Source organism: Papaver somniferum, unplaced genomic scaffold (assembly GCF_003573695.1).
Source record: "Papaver somniferum cultivar HN1 unplaced genomic scaffold, ASM357369v1 unplaced-scaffold_133, whole genome shotgun sequence".
Taxonomy (NCBI): domain Eukaryota; kingdom Viridiplantae; phylum Streptophyta; class Magnoliopsida; order Ranunculales; family Papaveraceae; genus Papaver; species Papaver somniferum.
Genome location: NW_020622492.1, coordinates 7021563 through 7043957, shown reverse-complemented (window position 1 = coordinate 7043957; position 22395 = coordinate 7021563). Strand labels below are relative to the sequence as shown.

The window sequence follows — 22395 nt, the reverse complement described above, 5'->3', positions numbered from 1 at the left end:
AATACAACATTAATGGATAGAAACAAAAAGATATCAAATTGCATATATGACCAAAAACTTTGGGCATGAGGCACCACTACAAGAACATGAGTCTATTGCTACACTATTTTGCCACATATCAACAAAGATTGAGGCAATAGGTAGGTTTTAGCCTCACTGCATAACAGGTGTGGCATTAGGTGAGATCTTTTTCCACACCTATAAATAGTCGAGGAAAAAGAATACCTTTTTGCCTCATGTAACTTTTAACTGTAGCAATAAATCTATTTTCTGCCACATCGGTGTGGAAATATGAGCAAAATAGAGTATTTAATAAAAGTTTGACTCCCTTTTGGTGCACCAATATCTATAAATAAATATAAGCGAATATAATGATATTTTTTTTAAAACAAAAAAAATTAAATCGTGTTACTTCACGTGATATCACACGCGCCCATGAACAAAACCAACATTATCTGTGAAGGTCGGATTTCCCTCTGAAAGCCCACAAAGCTCGCCCACACACCCAAAGTTTTTGGATACTCTCAAATAGAACACTTTCAGTTTTTTCTCTCCGAAATGAAAGAAAAAAGAAAATCTCTGTAAACCCTAAAAAATTCTAATCTTCTACTCGAATTATAACTCGTTCTCTCGAAATTTCGAAATCCTTATTATTTCAAGACTTGAAGTCTCTAATTTTCTATCGCAAACACTAAAAGGTATAAACCCTAGTTTTCCATTCCTCACCTTTTTAGTCTATTGCTCCATAGATCATCATAAATTATTCTTGGAATTTTATTTCATAAGTTTTTGTCTACAGATCTACATAGTACTTAGGATTTATTTGGTTTTTCTTGTTCTCGTCACTCTCCAGAAGCTCAAAGCAGGTATATTTTCTCTCCTTCTCTATCTGTAATTTCAATTCCAAAAGGGATTTTCTTTAATTTGGGTTTTTGATATGCTAATTTCTTTTTCTGGGGTTTTTTGGTTTCTGATGATGGAATTTGAGAAAGAGTAAGTTTTCAATCCTTATTATCTTTCCTTTTCTTGTAAGGTTTCTGTAATTTTGGCAAGATTTCTTTTGTGTTTAGTTTTCATATTTGATTGTTAGGGCTATTCAATTTGATTCTTGTTTTATTGATACATATGGTTTTGCATTTGTGATTCGTTTTTCTGATCTATGATTATAGAGGAAACCTTTTTGTTTTATGCAGAATGGAATATCATCAAAATGGGGAGCAAGGCCAGCATCCCAATTCCTTGGCTACTGGTGAAATAATAAATTTTTTGTTTAGTACTGTTATTTTTCTCTCTAAGCAGTTGCTGGACCGTATTGATGAGCCTTTTACTAATGAGGAGAATGCAAGAGTTCAGGAGGATCAGAAACATCACCAAAGTTGCCACCGCACCTTGAAAATTCCATTAATCTCTAACTATGAGCATCGCATAAAATGATTCATGTAAACTAATTCTGTACTGTTCCATTTTTCTTATTCAGCTGATAGAGACAACATCACCTTATTCGATCCTATGGATTCAAACCAGCCAGAGCAACATCTATTTAATCGCTTCGAGAGGAAAGGAAAAAAAATCTACTACCGCATTAGTCACCTACACTTTTGAAGAAAATTCACTTTGTAGATGCTCTATTTCACTGTCTACCTTAGTGGTGTTATTTTGCTAGGTTCTGAAAAAAATATGATTAACCATTTGTTTTGCTTGGTATGTTAGCTATGGTGCATTTTTACTAGTACTCACTCAATAAATCTGCTATCTTAACTCTCATATAGGTTTGGTATTGAAGGGGATGAAGACATGAATGCAAATTTCACTTCTCATGAGCACTCACAGATCTTACTATGATTATACCTTCCCCGCCACCAGAAATTCCTCAACCTGGTTAACTATTTAAACAATTGCATGTTTCATATTAGTCATCCATTGTTTTGAATGTATGACTGACAATTTCTCCCCAACTTACTTCTAGTACCTATGGAAACTGATGGCATGAGAGATGAACATCCTGATCAAAGGCCAGAACCACATACAATCAGCAGGCTGATGAACGTAGAGATGGCGTTCAACAGGTAAAAAGTATTGAGCTTAAGCACTTTAAACCATTCTAATTACTTGTATTATTTATGAAATAATTTTGTAACTGCATATCTAACTCTATAACTGGTAGAAGTGGATGAGGTTAAGCCAGTGATAATAAAGGGGAACACGAGAAGAAAAGAACGATCCAGCTTGCTATGGATTTTGAACCTATCATCAGGGACACTGTTTACCATAGCTGACTTCAGGATGCCTCCAAACTTGTAGGAAGAAAGAAGGTTCTAATATTACGCCACCTTCTATCAAAATCTATGACCGAGAATAAAAGTTAGTGACTCAGCGATCTTTTCATTGTAGCTAAAAATCCCTTTATACTCCATCCTTCTTGCAGAGAGCCAAATATAGCACTAGAATGAAGATAGCATAGCTCGTGGACATCCCTCCTGTGGCGCTTGTAACGGGGTTGAGAGGAAAGTATAGCAAAAAGATCTATTATCTGAAGCCTCTGCTAGACCTATATATGGGAAGCATCCAGATTCGTCCACCTCATGATTCCACTGCTGGTCAGTCATCAGTCATTTGCTTTCCCTAAATGCTCGCAAAGAATATGGAAATAACTGATGTTCTCTTACTCTGCAAGAAGTACTCCAGGGCTTCGACCACCTTATCACCATTTGATGGAAATACAGTGGAACTGGAAAGCTAACTCCACCCATTTGTGTGCTTGTTTCATAGTCAAAACTTACTCTGCGCCTGACATGCGAATTTTATGGATATGAAGCATGTTGAAGATCTGTGGATTGGTGTTAGGACTCGTTCAAAGCAACTATGCACTGAGAAGGAAATGCCCAACCATTCAGCCGTAAGTTAATTCCACCCTTTTCTAATCTTGATTTTTTTTTGCGGGTTGGTGTTAGGATCTTGGTGAAAACATTTATTTGTGCATTGACATGCAAAGCATCTTGAACGGTGTAGAGTATTGTTCCAAGCAACCATCCATTGGGAAGCAAATGCAAATGCCCAACTTAGACAACTTTGAGTTTCCTGTAAATGACCGATTCCGCTTTCATTATACCTGATGATTCTCTACATTTCTTGATGTTGGTTTTTATTTTGATTTTTTCACCAGGTGCGCGCATGGCCTAGTAACAAAGATCTGGAACCGGTTTCCCAAAAAAACTAGTAGTTTTAGTTAGTTTTACAATGCAAGGGCTCTCTAGTTTCCGGTGAGGTTAATATTAAAAGCATGTTATGTAAAATAATTTGTTTCTTTGTGATGATTTCAGTGTACTTTGTAACAAATGTTTTATTTTAATGATATTTAAATTATTTTTGTCAATTTAATTTTTATGTATGGATTTTAAATTTTTCTATTGCATGCTCTGTGCCTCATATAAACTACGCACATAAAATTATAATCAGTCAACGTGTATTTGTTAGGACCAGCAATGGTTTAGCTACAGTAATGGTGTGGCAACAGAATTTTGAAATTGAAAATAAATTAATATTGCACATTGTTGCCTCACCCGTGAAGATTTTTAAAATAAAATTTCAAATAAAATAAAGAAAAAGAAAATTAGAAAATACATTTTTGCCACATGCTTTTGCCTCACTGTTTGATGTGGCAAAAAGGCAAGCTATTGCTACCGTACATTTAAGGTGTGGAAACAAGTTTTTGCTACCCAAGTTGTTGCCACAGGTGTGGCAAAATATTTTTATGTGGCAATAGGATATAGCCACACGAAATATGGGTTAATGCCACATGAATGACGTGTAGCAATACACCAACTTTGTTGTAGTGCACTACCATTCTTTATATGCTAAAAATGTACATTTTGATTATCAAAGGGATTAAGTTAACAGGGAATTTAATTTAGAATAAGAGAAATGGAATAAGGGAATTTAATTTAGAATAGAATAAGGGAATTGAATTTAATTTAGAACCTTGAAGAGATGTAATTTCAAGGTTCACATAATATAAAAAAATATTAATCAGGAATCTCAATCCGTTTGATACCAACATGTGCATGACATAGTCCAAATAAGAGGCTCAAACTCTCCAGCAGAAGTAGCAATACAGTTAAAAAAATATTTAATAATTCTAAGGGCAATAACAGTGGAAACAGAGCTTTCTTCGTTAGTTATTTTCACTCCATGAAAATCTTCTTGATTTTGGTGGCCAAAGAAGTCAAAGTTAAATTGGACAACATAAAAAAATAAAAGATTAAATGATATGGGTATTAAGAAACCTAATATAAGAGTAAAAATGAATAGAGAACAATCATATTTGAATATCTTTTAACTGCAAATGAAGAAACAAAATCCAGATCACAAAATGCAAAATTAATGAATATAAACAAAAAGATATCATATTATGATGTACTTGTTCTTCTTGAAAACCATCATGTAAACGTTTCTATTTGGAATGAAATATTTATGGTTTGATGATCAAAAAAAAAAAAAACACAAAAAGATATCAAATTGCATATATGACCAAAAACTTTAGGCATGAGGCACCACCATTCATTATATGCTAAAAATGTTCATTTTAATTATCAAAGGAGTTAAGTTAAAAGTAGGCCTGTCAATGGATGCTAACGTAACGGAAATAGGCTCTGGCGCTGCCGTTTCCGTTAAAATTTAGCGGATATCCGTTACCGTTCATTTCCGGCGGAAATAAGAAATTCAAAAACGTTACCGTTACGTTTGACTTACCGGATAACGGATATTTTTCCGCTGCCATCCGGTAAGTCACAGGACAGCCACAAAATAGGCTAAAAACACAGAAGTTACAGAACAAGTACACATAACAGCTTTAAAATCCAACAAAACATGTTCTAAATCCATGCCACACCAAAAAAAGACATACAGATGTTCATGCCATTGCCACACAAGAAAACAAGTTCATAATCTTCATGTTTTTTTTGCAAATGCATTCCTCCTCCATCTCCAGATTCTCCTCTGCCAAGTGCCAAATGCATCTGCAAATGCATTTACCTTACTCCTTAGTCCTGAACTTCTGTATTTTGAAAGAAAAATCAAAAGTGTTAGACATTTTAAGCTGGCAATGTCATTTTCAGTGCAATAAGCCAATAAATTGCAAAAAAAAAAGAAAGATTAAGATGTACCTGTAACACAACTATCACTGTCACTGAGAGTGAGATCTGGCATCCAATCACCCAAACAAAGCAAAGCTTCAACAAGATCTGGAGCTAATGAACTCCTGTGAGATGTGAGAACTCTGCCACCAATACTAAACATAGATTCTGATGCTACACTTGTCACTGGAACTGCCAATACATCTCTTGCAATCCTTGAGAGAATTGGGTACTTAGGAGCATTATTCTTCCACCAACTTAAGATATCAAACCTCATTTCTTCAGTGGATGTGCCTTTAGGAAGAACTGGTTCTGCTAAGTATGTCTCCAATTCTGACTTCTCAACCTCAAACATATTGTTTTCCATAATGAAATCATCATAACCAAATTCATATGATGTTGTTGTACCTGCAGAGCTTTCAATTGCAGTTGACTGCATTCCAGTATCAAAGTAATCTGGAGCTGTAGTGTTAGTTTCATAAGCACAGAAAAGAGCATTGAGTTCAAGCTCAAATTTGTTATAGTGACTTTTATAGTGTTCCACACCATATACTCTCTTCATAACAAACTCCACACATTTAGATTTGTACCTAGGATCCAAAACAACTCCAATTCCCATCAAAGTGTTACTTTCTTTCCAGTAGCTATCAAATTTCATCCTCATATTCTTGGCCATGTCTCTGATATACTCATGCTCACTTGATTCCCATAGCTTAATGCATCTATTAACTTCTTGAACCCCATTATAATACAAATTTTCTGTGGGATACTTAATCCCAGCAAATTTGGTTGAAAGGACATCAAACAATTCCAAACATTCACATATGTGTACTCCTTGTTGCCACTCCTTAGAGGTTGGTAGTATCTTGAAGTCATCATCCAAATCAGCTAGCCTAGCAAAAGCTTGTCTAAAAAAAATTGCATCCTTTAGCATCTTAAAGGTGGAGTTCCACCTGGTATCCACATCTAAACCGACAGACTTTGAAACAGGAAGCTTAACTTGGGAAATTGCACATTCAAATCTCTCTTTTCTAGCCTGACTTGACTTGACATATTTTACACACTCTCTAACTGCATCTATAAATGGAGCAGCTACTCTCATTCCCCACCCAACAATTAAGTGCAATATATGATTACAACACCTCATTTGGAACATATTCCCATTAAGAACTAAACAGTCTTTGCAATCAAGCCATTTCTTCAGCTGTTCCATCATAACATTGTTGGAGCTAGCATTGTCAGCAGCTACAGCAAAAAGCTTATTGTCTATGTTCCATTCTAGACACACTGATTTCACTACAGATGCTAGAACCTCTACAGAGTATGGTGATGGCACTAAAGTATATGCTAGTGTTTTCTTAACCAGTTTCCACTCCTCATCTATGTAATGCAGTGTCACACAACAATAACCATCCTTTGTATGCTTACATGACCACATATCTGTTGTTAAACTACATTTAGATGTAATATTCTCAAATTGTTCTTGTAATTGCAGTTTGAACTCAGTTGTTAGTCTCATGATGTCTTCCCTAACTGTATTCCTAGTGTAAAGCTTAGCAGTAGGATTCAAAGACTTAACAAACTCTCTAAAATAAGGATGCTCAACTATAGTGATTGGATAACCATGTTTAGAAATCATTTTGGCAACTAGTGTCCTAGTAATAACAGGATCAAACTTCCAATTTTCTAACTTGGTTTGAGCATTACCTGTTTTGAGAGAAGTAATCTTGCTTTGTCCTTTCTTATTGTCAGGCTTTTCTTTGCAGATTTTGGCATGGTAATGCAAGCGGCTGGTTCCTTGGTTACTGGGAGCAGGTATTCTCTTGTGACAGTGTTTGGATTCATCTATCAGTACCCCAACCTCCTTCCCACCTTTTACTGTCTTCTTTCCAACCTTCCTTTCAAAATCAACCCATACATCAGACCTTACTGAGCGCATTTTTTTCTTCTCTTCAACTATAACTGGGTCTTCATCTACTTCTACATCTTCTTCTTCTTCTTCTCTAGGACGAATTGCAGGTGTAATAGAAGCAGGTGTTGAATTCACTCCAGAAGCTTGAACTTGGTTGGATGCAGCAGCAGGTAAATGTGATGCAACTGAAATAGAGAGATTTTGTGAAGACCCAACATGGTTTGATGCTCCTCTTTCGCTTTGGGACATGATTAATTTCACAAATCTGAAATTGTGAACCCTAATTTCAGAAACCCTAAATTGAAATTGAGTTTTGAAGATTGAAATTAAACTCAAAGGAAATTGAAGAAGAGAACCCTAGTTTCTAATCAGTAATCACACAGAGAAGATGATGATTTCTAAGGCAGAGAAGACAATGCTTGATTCAGCATCCGTAATTTCTCTCTTTTTCTCTCTGAGAACTTCTCTGTTGTGTCGAAACTCGAAGTGAAGAACAGAAGAATGAGATGAGATAAACCAAACAATACATAACGTATAAAAATTTACACGTGCAGTACGCACGTTAGCGGATAACAGAACTAAACCTAACGGAAATAGGCTCTGCCACTACCGTTACGTTAAGAAGGGATTATCCGTTAGCTTATCGGTATCAGATATCTGTTTACCGCTATGTCGGATGGTAGCAGTAACGGCTAACGGATTATCGGTATCGGATAACGGAAAATCGGTATCCATTGACAGGCCTAGTTAAAAGGGAATTTGGTTTAGAATAAGAGAAATGGTTTCACATTAAATGGGAAAAGTAACTCCCAAATAAATGATATTGAGAGGGTGGAGAGGAAACTAAAAAACTTATTAAATATGTGGCACAATCTAAATCATTCTTTGTATGCTAAAAATGTAGATTGAAAATCTTAACTCTAGGGTTCAATCTCAACCCTTCTTTATATGTTAAAAATGTAGATTGAAAAACTTACATCTAAACCGTCCTTTATGTATCTCAAATGTAAATAACCGTCCAAAACACCATTGTCCCTTATAATATAAGATTAGAATATGACAGCACCATTGTCCCTTATAATATAAGACTAGAATATGACGGCACGGGCTTTTGATTGTTATTGTTATATCGTATTCCTTAATATGGCCATAAATTATTACTCGAAGAATGTGGTCGTAAAATTAGTTACCATAGTTTTGAAACTACTGCATAACATGAAACATTTCCAAATGCTTAAAAAAGAAGAAAAAGAAACACTTCCAACTGCATGTTAGTCTTTTTAAGCAAAAAAAAAAAACTGCATGTTAGTAATATGTCGATGGATGATTCAGGACCAAATGACTGTTGTGTTTGGATGGAAATTACGGCGGGGAAAACGACACTATGCGTATGCTCCGATGATGTGTGGCCATTAAGTTTACCCTTTCTAACTACTGCGGTAGTACTGGCTATATTGGTGTGTTTGTGAATTTTAACATGAGGACCCAGTCGACCATGATGCCCTTACCAAGAACTCATTCGAATTTTCCATTCTGGTGAATTCTAATGCTCGTGAATTTTGTACAGTAAACCCGGTTGTCGTTTAATGCAGAAACAAAATTAGCAGACATGTGTTATAGGATCATTCATGTGGAACCAATTGTTAGACAGTGGTCAAATGATCAATACTAAGATCACATTCTCATCAAAGCGTGAGATCTATAGAAAGGTGGTTTATTATTAGATCACAAACATCAAAAGGTTAATGATCTTTAAGTTTTTGCTGTCAAAAGATAATAGATTTTCATCAAATGTGATGTATGGAATGTGATCTAAAGCATGTATTGTTGTAGTGATATACCCCAAATTTCTCCCAAGGAAAATGCACTGAATGACGTCCGGCAACGATTTTCTCTCTCACAGCTTGCAGAATTCCTATCTTTTTATTGTGCATATGGGTTGGCGGACGCCAATCTCTTGGTCTAAATTAGCTGCCATCTTCCATCGAAATTCCTATGTCATTCTCTCGTTCTCCTCTCTTAGTACTGCGACACCCTCCATGTGACATATGTTCTTCCGTTCTTCATGGCGTTCCCATCCGTTCTTTATCAGTTGGGTAATACTTGCATCCCATTCCTGTTTTGTCCTTCCAAGCGGGTGCCTAAATTTAAACTCTGGTAGTAGGATCCTTCTCTTCTCTTGTCCTCATTTCGATGTGTTACTTCGAGACACTTGAATGTATCCGAGTTCATTGCATATTAATTCCGCCCTCATATACCTGCTTCAGCGTGTTTTTTGTTCCTATTGAGATGACTCGCTTCTCGAATTAGCACGTGGCATTGTGTTAAGTGTTTGGTAGCCTGCCAAGAAGACAAAACGAAAGAAAGGTACCAATCTATGTCCTTAATGTTCGTTCCCGTACTTGCTTAATTAGCTAGTGTACTAACAGGCGTCTCAATGGATGCAACTTAACCTCCACTCTGGGTTTTATTATTTCCTAGGATGCCAGACATAAGTGGATATTCACGTTTGGAAGTTTTGATGCAAGACCGGTTATAGTCTTTGGTCTTCAATCAGCAGTGTATTAGAGTTTTTATCGGTACCTTCGAGCGTATGACTTGGAGTGGTGAATTTTTTGTCTTCCTGTAAGGTCAGATTGTAAACTAAATTTGCTTCTGTCATTGATAGAATACTTTGACAACATAATTTTTTTAATGAATTGCTAAAGCTTAATGACACCAAAATCAAAACAAAAGTCTTTGAAGTATAAGGAAGCCATAATAGTTAATCCAATACACAAATTTCGAATCCAACTAAAACAAAAGTAGACGTCCATACAATCCATTTTTGCCACCAAAATCCGCGTTGGTATTTTTTTTGTCCCCGTGATTGATTTGTTTATTGTCATTGTATATGCTAGCCTATCTGGGAACTGGGAACTGTCTCCTGGTTGATGACGATGAAGTCAATGATATCCGTGGAATGAAAAAAAATTCTTCCTGCTTGTCTCCCGTTAAGAGCTCAATCAATAAGCGAATTCTCCATGTAGTCAATGTTGCTTATAGTACATGAGGTGCACATCACTGTACCCTTATTCTGGTCTCGTTGCACATCCTATTCGTCGATGCGACATTCTGCAGAATCATCGCCGCACACTCTACTTTTGGGTCCGACTTTAACGGTGGAAATCCGGGTGGTTTCATGGCATTCAAACACTCAGTTGGACATCCTGTATTTCTTATCGGACCCTTTTCAAAGTTCTCTGCCATTTTATCTGCTGCTAGGTAAGAGTAGTTACGGTCTCTGTACATTTTGAGGATCATCCCATTCATTGCAGCAACGTATTAATTCCTCGAAGACAAAATAGTCCTTTCTGTCTATTAGTTGGTCGTCAACATTCTATTTTTCTCCGTTCCTGGATAGATTTGTGAAATCAAGTCCTTTAAATGGGTGCATCTCTATTCTCTGTATTGCACTTGGCAACTCAACATTATCCTTCGGGTCTGGCCCAACCTGCCAAATAGAAGTTTTTCACGTTAGCATGTTTATTCATCAAATTATGGGATATTATTTTCGTTCATTAAACTGTGAAAGCATGAAATCATGAGTATAACATCATCTATCATTATTGTAGTACGCACATATCTATTTTTTTTATATAAGAAAACGAAGCCAAAACAGCCTCAAGTTTACATACTACTAAAAGTTGTTTCAGATGTTATCGCTATTGGCAACTCAAAAGACTTATCCAAAAAATGAGAGTCCATGGACTCTTGCCAAGGTGGCCACACCCTTGGCAACTGTAAAGTAGAATGTTAAACTATACAAATGTAATAACTTGTGACAATCATATTTGCATAAAACTAAAAATAACATTACAGGTGACAACTGAATCTGCATAAAAATCGGGTAAAGAAGATTTAAGAGCAACAAAAATAAGATGCATGAAAAGTGAACAATCACTTGAAAAGCTTATGCCATTGCTACCAAAACAAAGCACACAAATGCAAATATCATGCTGACTTCCAAAACCTTCCTAACCATTGCATATTAGAGCACCCAAAAAGGAAGAAGAGCCTAACCATATTGCATATCGGTACACAAACTTACAAAATATTAACAACAACAATATTTGATCAAAATTTTACATAAAACTAATAAAAGATCTCCCTGACCTGTAGTTGCAGGTAGTCCTACAATTTAGAAACTTCAAATCAATCCCATATGCTCAGGTGGTGCATACTCCCTTTGCTGCTTAGGAGCATAATTTCCTCTGTCATCTAGAGAAAACGGGATATTTCCGATGTAATGTTCCTTTTATTAAGTCGTCCAAGCATGTACTTATGATTGTAAATCTAGATGGTACACACCAAAGCAAACCTTCAGTTTATATCGTGTGAGATATAGTTTTCGTGATTAGGTAATTTTATCCAACAAAACATTCTTAATGCGATCCAGTATGAGATTAGTTCACATAACTTAAGTCAAATGTCAATATTCAGGATAGACAGAAATATACAGTTGAACCACTTCCACAATTTGTACGGTCTTCCATTTGTTGGTAAACAAATGAAAGATTAAATGACACAAACAAAGACTTAAATCCATTTGTTCGGAATCTTAAACAGAAATATACAGAAAGATCCAATATATTAGTTCAAAGCCATTCCTCTTTCGAAAGCTTTAATTAGTAAACGCCTCAATACACAATCAAATGCAGGGAACTTTCATTAGCTAAACATGCAAGGCAGGGAACAATTACATATACGGAAAACCTTCCTCCATGACAATTATAAAAAGAAAAAAGATGTCTACTACATTAAATGGAAATCTAAGAGATCCCCATTTCATGAATCACCAAACAGTGTAAAATATGAAGAGATTTGCTGTAAAGGTTAATACAACATAATGAAGATCAGTTAAAACCCAATATTAGAAATGGATTTTACTTGGGAAAGATTTAAAAATTATCTCTTATAAAGAATCTTCTAAACATGTTACAGAACCAAAACTAACTAACTCTTCAAATGAAAATAATCAAAACTGATTGACAAAACTAACAGAAACTAAATTACTGATTGAACCCAGTGAGACAGAACAATAAGTCGGGGAAAAACAAAACAATATTCACAATCAACTAAATAAGAATGACTAATACCTGGGATTAACAGAGCTGCACAATAGAATGACAACCGGGATTTGTTTCGATTATGGAAGAGATTAGAGAAAAGGTGTTTCCATTATGATGAATGGAAAAAAAATGGTTTCACAGTGAAGTAGAAGAATAACTCTCCAATAAATGTAGATCATCTCCAATAAATCTCCGCCCAGTTGGAAAAACACATATTACTATATTAGTAACTCAATCTGGACCGTGTTTTATGCATCTAAAATGTAGATTATCGTACATACTAATGGTTCAATCTGGACCGTCTTTTATGTGTCCAAACTGTAGATAACCGTCCATTAGAAAGAAAACACCATTGTCCTTTATACGAGAGATTAACTATTTAAAAACAGACTATCATCCAAGGGTTTCCAACCCGCTAGCTTATTTAACTTTCCCGCAGTGTCGGGCGGGAGAGCATTACCCAGAAAAAAAAAAAAAAAAAAACCTTCAAGACAAGAAAAAAAAGAAAAAAAGAAAAGCAATTTTTAAAACAACTAGACCTAAACTTGTATTGATGGAGTATAAGTCGAACAACTCCGATTATTTTGCTAATCAGGGTTTTAGTTAGTTTGGATAACCAACTAAAACTTGACACATGTTCGTATATAGTGGTGTATGGTTTGCGGTAGCTGTGCAGTTGGAAGTTTACTTTTGTCATTAGTACACTTTAAAATGTTCTACCAAAATTCGGTCTCATTTGTTCACATATTAAAAAATAAAAATAAAGAACTAGCAGCAGCGCATTAAAATGCACCAATTTCCCTACCTGTTTTTGCGATTGTGCTGTGCTCATTAATGAACATCTCTCACCCTCAAAATACAGCAAAAAGAGTTCAACAAACTTCAACTCAGTTTTTATCGATTCTCCATCCTCTAATTTTTGGATTTTCCTCATTTGAAATGTATAAATCTTCCCATGTTACTATTGGTAGGATGGTCAAGAACTAGATTAGGAAATCTACTTAGTTAAGAAAATCAAGTACTTGTGTCCTAAGTTTAGAAGCTTAAGAGGTTTGTCTCTTAGAGCTAAGTTAGAAACCATATACTTGTAGGAAAGTAATCCTTGTTAAGGAATGTGTCCACTCCTATTGATGTGTATAAATAGCCATAGAGAGAACAAGAGAAAACACACCAGAACTAGAAAGAGTTCTCTTCTTCTCTGCTTGAGCTTTGTATATTCCAACCTATACGGTGATCTATAAAATTGCTATTCCTTTCCGAGAATTTGACCTCGTTAAATATTTGTTCTTCTTGTGTGTGTGATTGTGTTCTTGGCGATATTGAGCTACCTCGTAGTAGTGTAAACCTAAACGCTTCTGCAGGCTTTGGCGCAACAATTGGTATCAGAGCAAGGAGATGCTCTTGGATACGGGTACTCGAGTTGCAGTTGAAGTGAAGGTATTTTTTTGAAGATTTCTTGAGGTAATACAAATCTCAAAGGATCTATTTTTATCTATATTTGGTTATTTGTGAACAATGGTTGACGGGGACGAAGATCCGAAAAATCCTTTAGTAGAACATTCGGATTCCACAAATAAAGAAAAAGAAACAAAAGAAGAAATACATCATTCACATAGATCACAACTCAAGGTAGAAAAGTTTACATGAACCAATAACTTTGGTTTATGGAGAACGGACATAATGGATGCTCTTGTTCATCTTGACCTAGAAGAAGCTCTAGAAGGTCAGCCAGTGGAGATGTCTGAAAAGCAGTGGAACAAGATGAATAAATTATGTCTTGCTTCGATACGAGGGTGTTTAGCAACTACAGTAAGAGTTAATTATCAGCACGAGACTTTAGCTAAGGATCTCTGGGAAAAGCTAGAGAAGGAATACCCTGTGAAGAACGTGGCCAATAGGATACATCTTAAAAGGAATTTGTATCGCTATAAAATAAAGAGAGGTGCAACCCTAACCGAGCACCTAGATTCATATAATAAACTTGTTGCTGAGTTGGTTAACTACGATGAGATAATCGACGACGAGGAACAAGCTTTGTGTCTGATAAACTCTCTTCCTAAAAAGTATGAACCCGTGATTAAAGCATTAATGCATGGCAAGGATAAGATAACACACGCTGAGGTCACTACAACATTGCGTAGTAAGGAGTTCAGGAAGATGGACCGTGAAGACCTTGCAAGTGAATTAAATAATGATGTGCTTCTTGCAAGAGGTCGTTCAACAGACAGGAGAAGGAAGACTGGTGGTTATGGTAAAGGTAGAGGACATTCTAAGAGTAGAACGCAACTGCGGAAAGATAAGTGTGCTTGGTGCCGTGACTTTGGTCATTGGGCTAAGGATTGTACCAAGCGTAAGGTGAGAGAAGGAGATAACGGTAATACCGAGGTGAACATTGCTAAAGGTAATGAAGAATCAGAGGATGCTTCTGATTTCTCACTAACTGTGACACCATCAGCTTGTGCTATTACAGATGGTACGTGGGTATTAGATACTGGAGCAACATATCATATATGTCCATATCGGGACTGGTTCTCAAGTTTTGAAGAGCTTGATGGACAAGTACGTATGGGAAACAATCATACCTGCAGGGTGATTGCGATTGGTAATGTTCGTATCAAGATGCATGATGGTATGGTTAGAGAGCTGGAGGAGGTAAGATTTGTACCTGCCATAAAGAAGAATATGATTTCACTCGGAACTTTATAAGCTAAGGGCTATAAGATAGTCGCTGAAAATGGTGTTCTAAAGGTAATATCTGGATCTATGGTAATCATGAAGGGCACACGTCATCATAACTTGTATTACTTGATTGGGAGTACAACAACAGGGGATGTGTCTATTTCTGAACACATCGAGAGAGCAGCTACCGAGAAGACGAAGCAATGGCACATGAGACTTGCACATCCATGTGAGAAGTTGTTGCATAGGTTGATGCAACAAGGATTGTTGAAAGGTGTTATTGCCTGCAAGTTAGCATTTTGTGAACATTGTGTTAAGGGAAAGAAAACAAGAACAAGCTTTGGCACAGCTATCCACAATACTAGTGGAGTTATTGACTATGTTCACTCATATGTTTGGGGTCCTTCCAAGAATGTATCATTGGGAGGGAAACATTGGTTTGTGTCGTTCATTGATGATTATTCTAGGCGCGTATGGGTGTACACCATGAGGCATAAGGATGAAGTCCTAGAAATCTTTGTGAGGTGGGAAAAGGCAACTGAGACTCAAACTGACAGAAAGATCAAAGTACTACGTTCGGAAAATGGTAGAGAGTACAAGAGTGATCCGTTCTTGCAAGTATGTCAGGATGAGGGGATAAAGAGGCACTTCACAGTTAAGAAGACACCGCAACAAAATGGGATAGCTGAACGCATGAATCGTACTTTGCTGGAGAAGGTACGATGTATGTTATCTAATGCTGGATTAGGTAAGGCGTGTTAGGCTGAGGCAGTTACGTATACGTGCTTCCTCATTAATAGGTTGTCATCAGCTGCATTAGAAGGTAAAACTCTTATGGAGAAGTGGTTTGGTAAACCATCTTATGATTATGACTCAATCATATCTTTGGTTGTCCTGTGTGGTATCATGTTAGTGAAAACAAGCTTGATAGCCGTGCCGTAAAAGGAATCTTTGTGGGTATGAAGAGTTGAGTAAAAGGGTTCAAGATTTGGAATCCAGTTGAGAAGAAGATAGTCATGAGTAGAGATGTCACATTTGATGAGATGTCTATGGTAAAGTCTTGGGGTTCTCGGCAGGTAGAGAACAGAAGCACCAGTACTAATGAGCCTTTGCATCAGGTGGAGATTGATGCAACTCCACCAATTCCATTTAAGTATGTATCTGTTCAGAATACATCTGAAGACAGTGGGTCTGCAAGAGAAGTAGCTACTGAAGTTCCAAATGATAGTGACACTATTGAGGAAGAGGAACAAGAGTTAGTAGAAGATACAGAAGCTACGGTCACGGAGACCATAGCAACCAGCAAACCGAGATGATCAACCAGGAAGCCTGGTTGGATGAATGATTACATTGCTTATGCATTACCAGTTGTTGAAGATGGTACTCCTACTTCCTATTTAGAAGTTGTATGCAGTGTAGAGTGTAAAGAATGGGAAGGTGCTATGCAGGACGAGATGGAGTCTCTTTACAAGAATGGCACATGGATTCTTATGAAGCTTCAGAACGGTAAGAAGGCCATAGGGTGCAAGTGGGTATATGCTAAGAAAGAAGGATCTTCAGTGAATCAAGTACGCTACAAGGCAAGGCTAGTTGCAAAAGGTTATGCCCAAAGAGAAGGGATTGACTACAATGAGGTGTTCTCTTTGGTTGTAAAACACTCATCAATCCGTATGTTGTTGGCCTTGGTAGCACAATATGATTTAGACCTAGTTCAGCTAGATGTTAAGACGGCGTTCTTACATGGTGATCTAGAAGAGGAGATCTATATGACTCAGCCGAGTGGGTTCAAGGTTGCTGGAAAAGAAGATTGTGTATGCAAGCTGAAAAATCGTTGTATGGGCTGAAGCAGTCTCCAAGACAGTGGTACAAGCGATTTGATCAGTTTATGATTAGCCAGACATACACAAGAAGTCACTATGACCATTGTGTATACTTCAAGAAGCTACGTGATGGATCTTTCATATATTTTCTCTTGTGTATCGATGATATGCTGATTGCATCGAATAACAAGAAAGAGATCGATAATTTGAAGTGCAAGTTGTCATCTGAGTTTAAGATGAAAGATCTGGGAGAGGCTAAGAAGATTCTTGGTATGGAGATTCAACGTGACATAGAGAAGGGTAAGGTTTGTTTGTCTCAGAAGGCATATTTGAAGAAAGTGTTACAGAAGTTTGGTGTCTACGAAGGAACTAAATCTGTAAGTACTCCTCTTGCAGCTCATTTTAAGTTGAATGCTCGTATGTCTCCCACAACTGAAGAAGAGAGAAAGTATATGGCCCAAGTCCCATATGTTGAGGCTGTCGGTAGCTTGATGTATACGATGGTATGTACAAGGCCGTACATTTCACATGCAGTTAGTATGGTCAGCCATTATATGCATTGTCCTGGTAAGGGACATTGGCATGCTGTGAAATGGATTTTGAGGTATCTTTATGGTACAGTTGATGTTGGCTTGGAGTTTGTGAAGGATAGAAGTAACAATCAGTTGTGTGTTGGGTATGTGGATTCTGACTATGCTGGTGATTTAGACAAGAGACGTTCAACTACAGGGTATGTATTTACCGTAGCAGGGGCACCAGTTAGTTGGAGATCAATCTTGCAGTCTACTGTGGCGCTTTCAACTACGGAGGCAGAGTATATGGCAGTGACTGAGGCATTTAAGGAGGCTATATGGTTACAAGGTTTGCTAGATGACTTAGGAGTTGTGCAAGACCAACCGCCTGTGCATTGTGATAGTCTAAGTGCAATTTATTTGGCTAAGAATCAAGTGCACCATGCTAGAACCAAACATATAGACGTACGATTTCACTTTGTGAGAGAAATTCTTGAAGAAGAAGACATTCTACTTGTGAAGATCGATACCAAAGACAATCCAGCTGATATGTTGACTAAAGTAGTATCTGGGATCAAGTTTTGACATTGTTTGAAATTGATCCACATCCTTCAGTTTGGTGAAAGACCCTTTTGGGGGTAAGGTTCCTAGGAATCTGGTGGAGGTCTTCTAGCAAGGCCATTTGAGAGAAATACGGTCGGGTTTGATTCCTATTGAGGACACGTAGGCAGCCAGTGATGGTTCAATCGACGTTGGAAGATGGAGGTGATTTTATCTATTGATCGTCTCATGCATGAATGCATGATCCGAGGTGGAGAATTGTTGGTAGGATGGTCAAGGACTAGATTAGGAAATCTAGTTGGTTAAGGAAACCAAGTACTTGTGTCCTAAGTATAGAAGCTTAAGAGGTTTGTTTCTTAGAGCTAATTTAAGAAACCATATACTTGTAGGAAAGTAATCCTTGTTAAGGAATGTGTCCACTCCTATTGATGTGTATAAATAGCTATAGAGAGAACTAGAGAAAACACATCAGAACTAGAAAGAGTTCTCTTCTTCTCTGCTTGAGCTTTGTATATTCCAACCTATACGGTGATATATAAAATTGTTATTCCTTCCCGAGGATTCAACCTTGTTAAATACTTGTTCTTCTTATGTCTGTGATTGTGTTCTTGGCGATATTGAGCTACCTCGTAGTAGTGCAAACCTAAACGCTTCCGCAGGCTTTGCACAATAGTTACAAACAAGGTTTTGAGAAATTTCTGTAGATCAAAATTACTGCTAAATATATTCTCCCTTGGATTTTTTTTACAGAAATTCACTTTTGTTCAATGTACTGCTATTTATACAATTCAGTAGCACATGTTTCTTTGCCTAAGATATCATCATATTGCATAATTAAGAAGTTTCAGGTGTATGACACATTACTGAACGAATGAACACATATGGCATCAAAACTCAAAAAGATTTTGTGCACCCAATCTAATATCGTAAAGACACTAAAATCCTTTGGCAGAGATTTCAGTATATATATATATTTAGGATTCTTTTCCTTGTCTATCTTATAATTTTGTGCTACTAGTCCTTCATACTTTTCTTTTTATTGTTAAGAAGTAAGATACTTTGTATACCTTTGTACCACTGTTCGTAATTACTCTTAAATTTAGAACATGAGATTGCATGCAATTGAACGGTCTCGATTAAGCGCCACACACCCAACAAATCAACTAACTACATGCACCATCATACTCATAAACGATTTATATAGTAGTCTTTCATTTGGAGTTTCGGAGAGGGAGAAGAACACAACGTCTGATCATACAAAGAGTCTCTCCATGCATCTAGAGCTTTGTTAGTAGATAGAAGAGATATTGGTAGCGACATGGAAATAAACAACAATAATCTCATCCACAGGGGATAGTGAGAGTGGCTTTTGCTCATTAACAGGTATTTACTACAGCAAATGGGAGTCACCAAACATTCCTAAAACTCCGTCTGTTTCCCTCCCTTCATTTCTTCTCTCCCAACTCTCCCCTCGACACTTGAAAAAACCGGCTTATATAGACTCCGTCTCTGGTAAGTCCCTCACTTACCAAGAGCTTCGATCACTGTCAATTCGCATAGCCAGCACTCTACATTCTTCTTTCGGTATAAAAAAAGGCGATGTTGTTCTTGTGGTTTCTTCAAATTCCATTCATTTTCCTCTACTAATTCTTTCCATAATGTCAATGGGAGCAATTTTTAGCACAGCTAATCCATTATACAGCACACAAGAATTACAATGTCAAATTCAAGATTCGAATCCTGTACTAGTATTTAAAACCCACGAGTTTAAGTCGAAATTTGACGGTATAATTAATATTAAAGAACCGTGTCCTGTTAGTTGAAGAATTCATGTACAACTTGTTAGTAAGCTCATCTAACACACCTAATAAATCATCTACCAATATCAAATTAGATGATGTTGCTGCTTTAATGTACTCTTCGGGAACAACAGGGAAAAGCAAAGCAGTGGTCTGTTCCCATGGGAACTTGGTTTTCATGGGTGGTTTACTAAGAGCAAGTCTTATGGTGGAATCCAAACTATTCCAAGTGTGGAAAAATCATGAAATGTCAAGTCTAGTGGTTAGGGTCTTCCACGGAAAATCCAAGCAAGGTTCCACGGTTTTGTGGAAGGGTTCGTGAAATCCATCTGAACGCCAATAAGAATAGCGTTAAACGCAATTAAGAATTGCGTTTTTTTTATCCGTAGATTTAAAATGAGTTGTTGAAATCTAACGGCTGGAAAAAAAAGCTTCATTCTTAATAGTGTTTTTTTAGCTCCATTCTTAATTACATTTTTTTTTATCCGTAGATTTGAAATGAGTTGTTGAAATCTAACGGCTGAAAAAAAAACTCCATTTTTAATTGCGTTTTTTTAGCTCCACTAAAATTAGCGTTTTTGTTGTTCCACCATTACACTTGTGCTTCCATCCACAATTCTAAATGATGAGGTGGCGTGGAAGATGGATGGATTCCACCATAAAACTTGCTCTAAGACACGTTTGGAATATTGAAGGAGGTGGTGATGACGACGTTTACACGTGTGTTGTACTGTTGTTTCACATGTTTGTGGGGGTACTAGCAGCTAGATCAACAGCTGTGCTTGTTACAAAGTATTCCGTCGAGGAGATGCTCAGCGGTATTGAGAGGTATAACGTAACGAGGCTTCCGGTGGCTCCACCAATGGTGGTTCAGTTTCAACACAAGATGAATAAGTATAACTTGAAATCTCTTAAAAGAGGTGATCTGTTCAGGGACACCCTTAGGGAACGACATTGAAAGATTTTGCAAGATCTATCCCCAGATAAACCTAACTCAGGTACTTGCTATTTAGTTTTCCTTCACCGGCCCATACTGAGCATTAAACTCTAAAGTCATTCTAGTACGTATTCTACTACAACTTGTCAAAGATGTGCAGCATATTATTAATTGTGAGATTATCCCCCAACATATTATATATGTTGCGATCATATGAGTGGATGTAGCAGTAATACAGTAGGTACTTTAACGTTCAAACCGTAACTATACAACTCAAAATGAAATGATGCGATCGATTTGGATTGATATGCAACAGTGTTACGGGTTAACCGAAACAAATGGACCCATCACTCTCTGCGATGGCAGGAGCAGGACCACTACTAAAGCATCATCATCATCAGTTGGAAGGCTTATTCCATCTATGGAAGCTAAGACCATCCACGTCAAGACTGGTAAACCCTTGCCACCTTTCAGCTCCGGAGAACTTTGTGTCAGAGGTGTCCCTGTAACCCAAGGTAATCCCAAGTTCCCAACTACTTCTTTAACCTTTAGATTACCTTGGAATGTATAGTGCAACCTACATGAGTTCTGGCAATTTTTAGGTTACTTTAAAAATGCTGAGGCAACATTATTGGCAATAGACAAAGATGGATGGTTACATACTGGAGATTTATGTTTCGTAGACAAGTTTGGTTTCGTCCATATTGTTGATAGAATTAAAGAACTCATTAAGTACAAAGCCTATCAAGTAATATCTTCTGTCATTTTCCCTTGTATATATATTTTTAAGATTTGTATTTTATTTGGCTAGTCTTAAGATGCTCAATTTTGAATATGGTTTAATCGTATTTCTCTTTTTGTGCGTGCTGTACAGGTTGCACCGGCAGAACTTGAGGAAATCCTATCGGGTCACCCTGAGATTACTGATGCAGCTGTGATATCGTAAGTAGTTAAACAGTTGCTTCCCCATTTTCTTCTTGCACATATTTTTGATATTCTAAATAGCTTCCTTCTGAAAATGTGTAAAAATACTTTTATTTGGTTGGAAACTGGGTAATTTAATATTATATGTTTTTTTTTGTTTTTTGATCGGTCAAAAGGAAAAAATTCATTGAAAGAGAGGTATTTAAAGGGGTACCTCAACCCAATAAATACCACCGACCCAAAAAAAAAGAGATCGAATTTGGAAACAATCACTCAAAGAAGAGAACAAAAAAACAAAGAGCCAAAAGGATTTACCAAGCAAACCATACATCAAACGTCTCGTGTCCAAATCAAAACGGCCGATGGAAATACGAATCCCATAAAACTATCACCATGTTAGCCGTTAAACCCAACATGCTAGTGTTTGATTCCGCCCAAAAGTAAGCTTGGATCTTAATATCTCGAATTATACTTCCCAAGTTTCTCCCTTTGTGATTGAAAGTTCTAGAATTCCTTTCTTTCCAAATGCACCACCATATTGCAACCGGTAAGTTGTTCCATATACGATCAATTCTTTCATCCCCCGATCATGACTCCAAATTTTTATAGTCGTGGAAATATTACGATCGTAATTCCAATTAAAATTGCATCCTTCGACAAAATAGTCCCAAATTCTCTTTATTCCACAACAATCATAGAAGCAATTTTGTCGAACAATATCAAATGTGAATAAATCAACATACGTTTGAGCTAATTTAATAATTACAGGTACCCCGATGAAGAAGCAGGAGAAATCCCAATGGCATATGTGGTGAGAAATAAGAAGAGTAAAATTGTGGAGCGTATATCTAGGTCCCCTTCCGGCAAGATTTTAAGGAAGAACCTCGAAGCACTCGCCAAAATTTCTCCAAAGCTGTGAAGATTTAAGATTCATCACAATAACTAACTAGAAATTTCGTGATTTTTTCATACGGATTCTCTCTATTTATTTATTTTTTTTGGGTGTTT

The 22395-nt window shown here is 36.9% G+C and overlaps 1 long non-coding RNA gene and 1 pseudogene across 1 annotated transcript; one reads left to right on the top strand and one right to left on the bottom strand.

Moving 5' to 3' along the window:
- Positions 1 to 9722: 9722 nt before the first annotated feature.
- Positions 9723 to 12584, bottom strand: LOC113333769. Its single transcript, XR_003352336.1, has 3 exons — positions 12183 to 12584; positions 11200 to 11379; positions 9723 to 10537 (listed from the first exon to the last, which is right to left on the bottom strand). It is a non-coding gene; the product is annotated as an uncharacterized LOC113333769 (long non-coding RNA).
- Positions 12585 to 14243: 1659 nt separating this feature from the next.
- LOC113333576 lies at positions 14244 to 22306 on the top strand (annotated as a pseudogene).
- Positions 22307 to 22395: the final 89 nt, after the last annotated feature.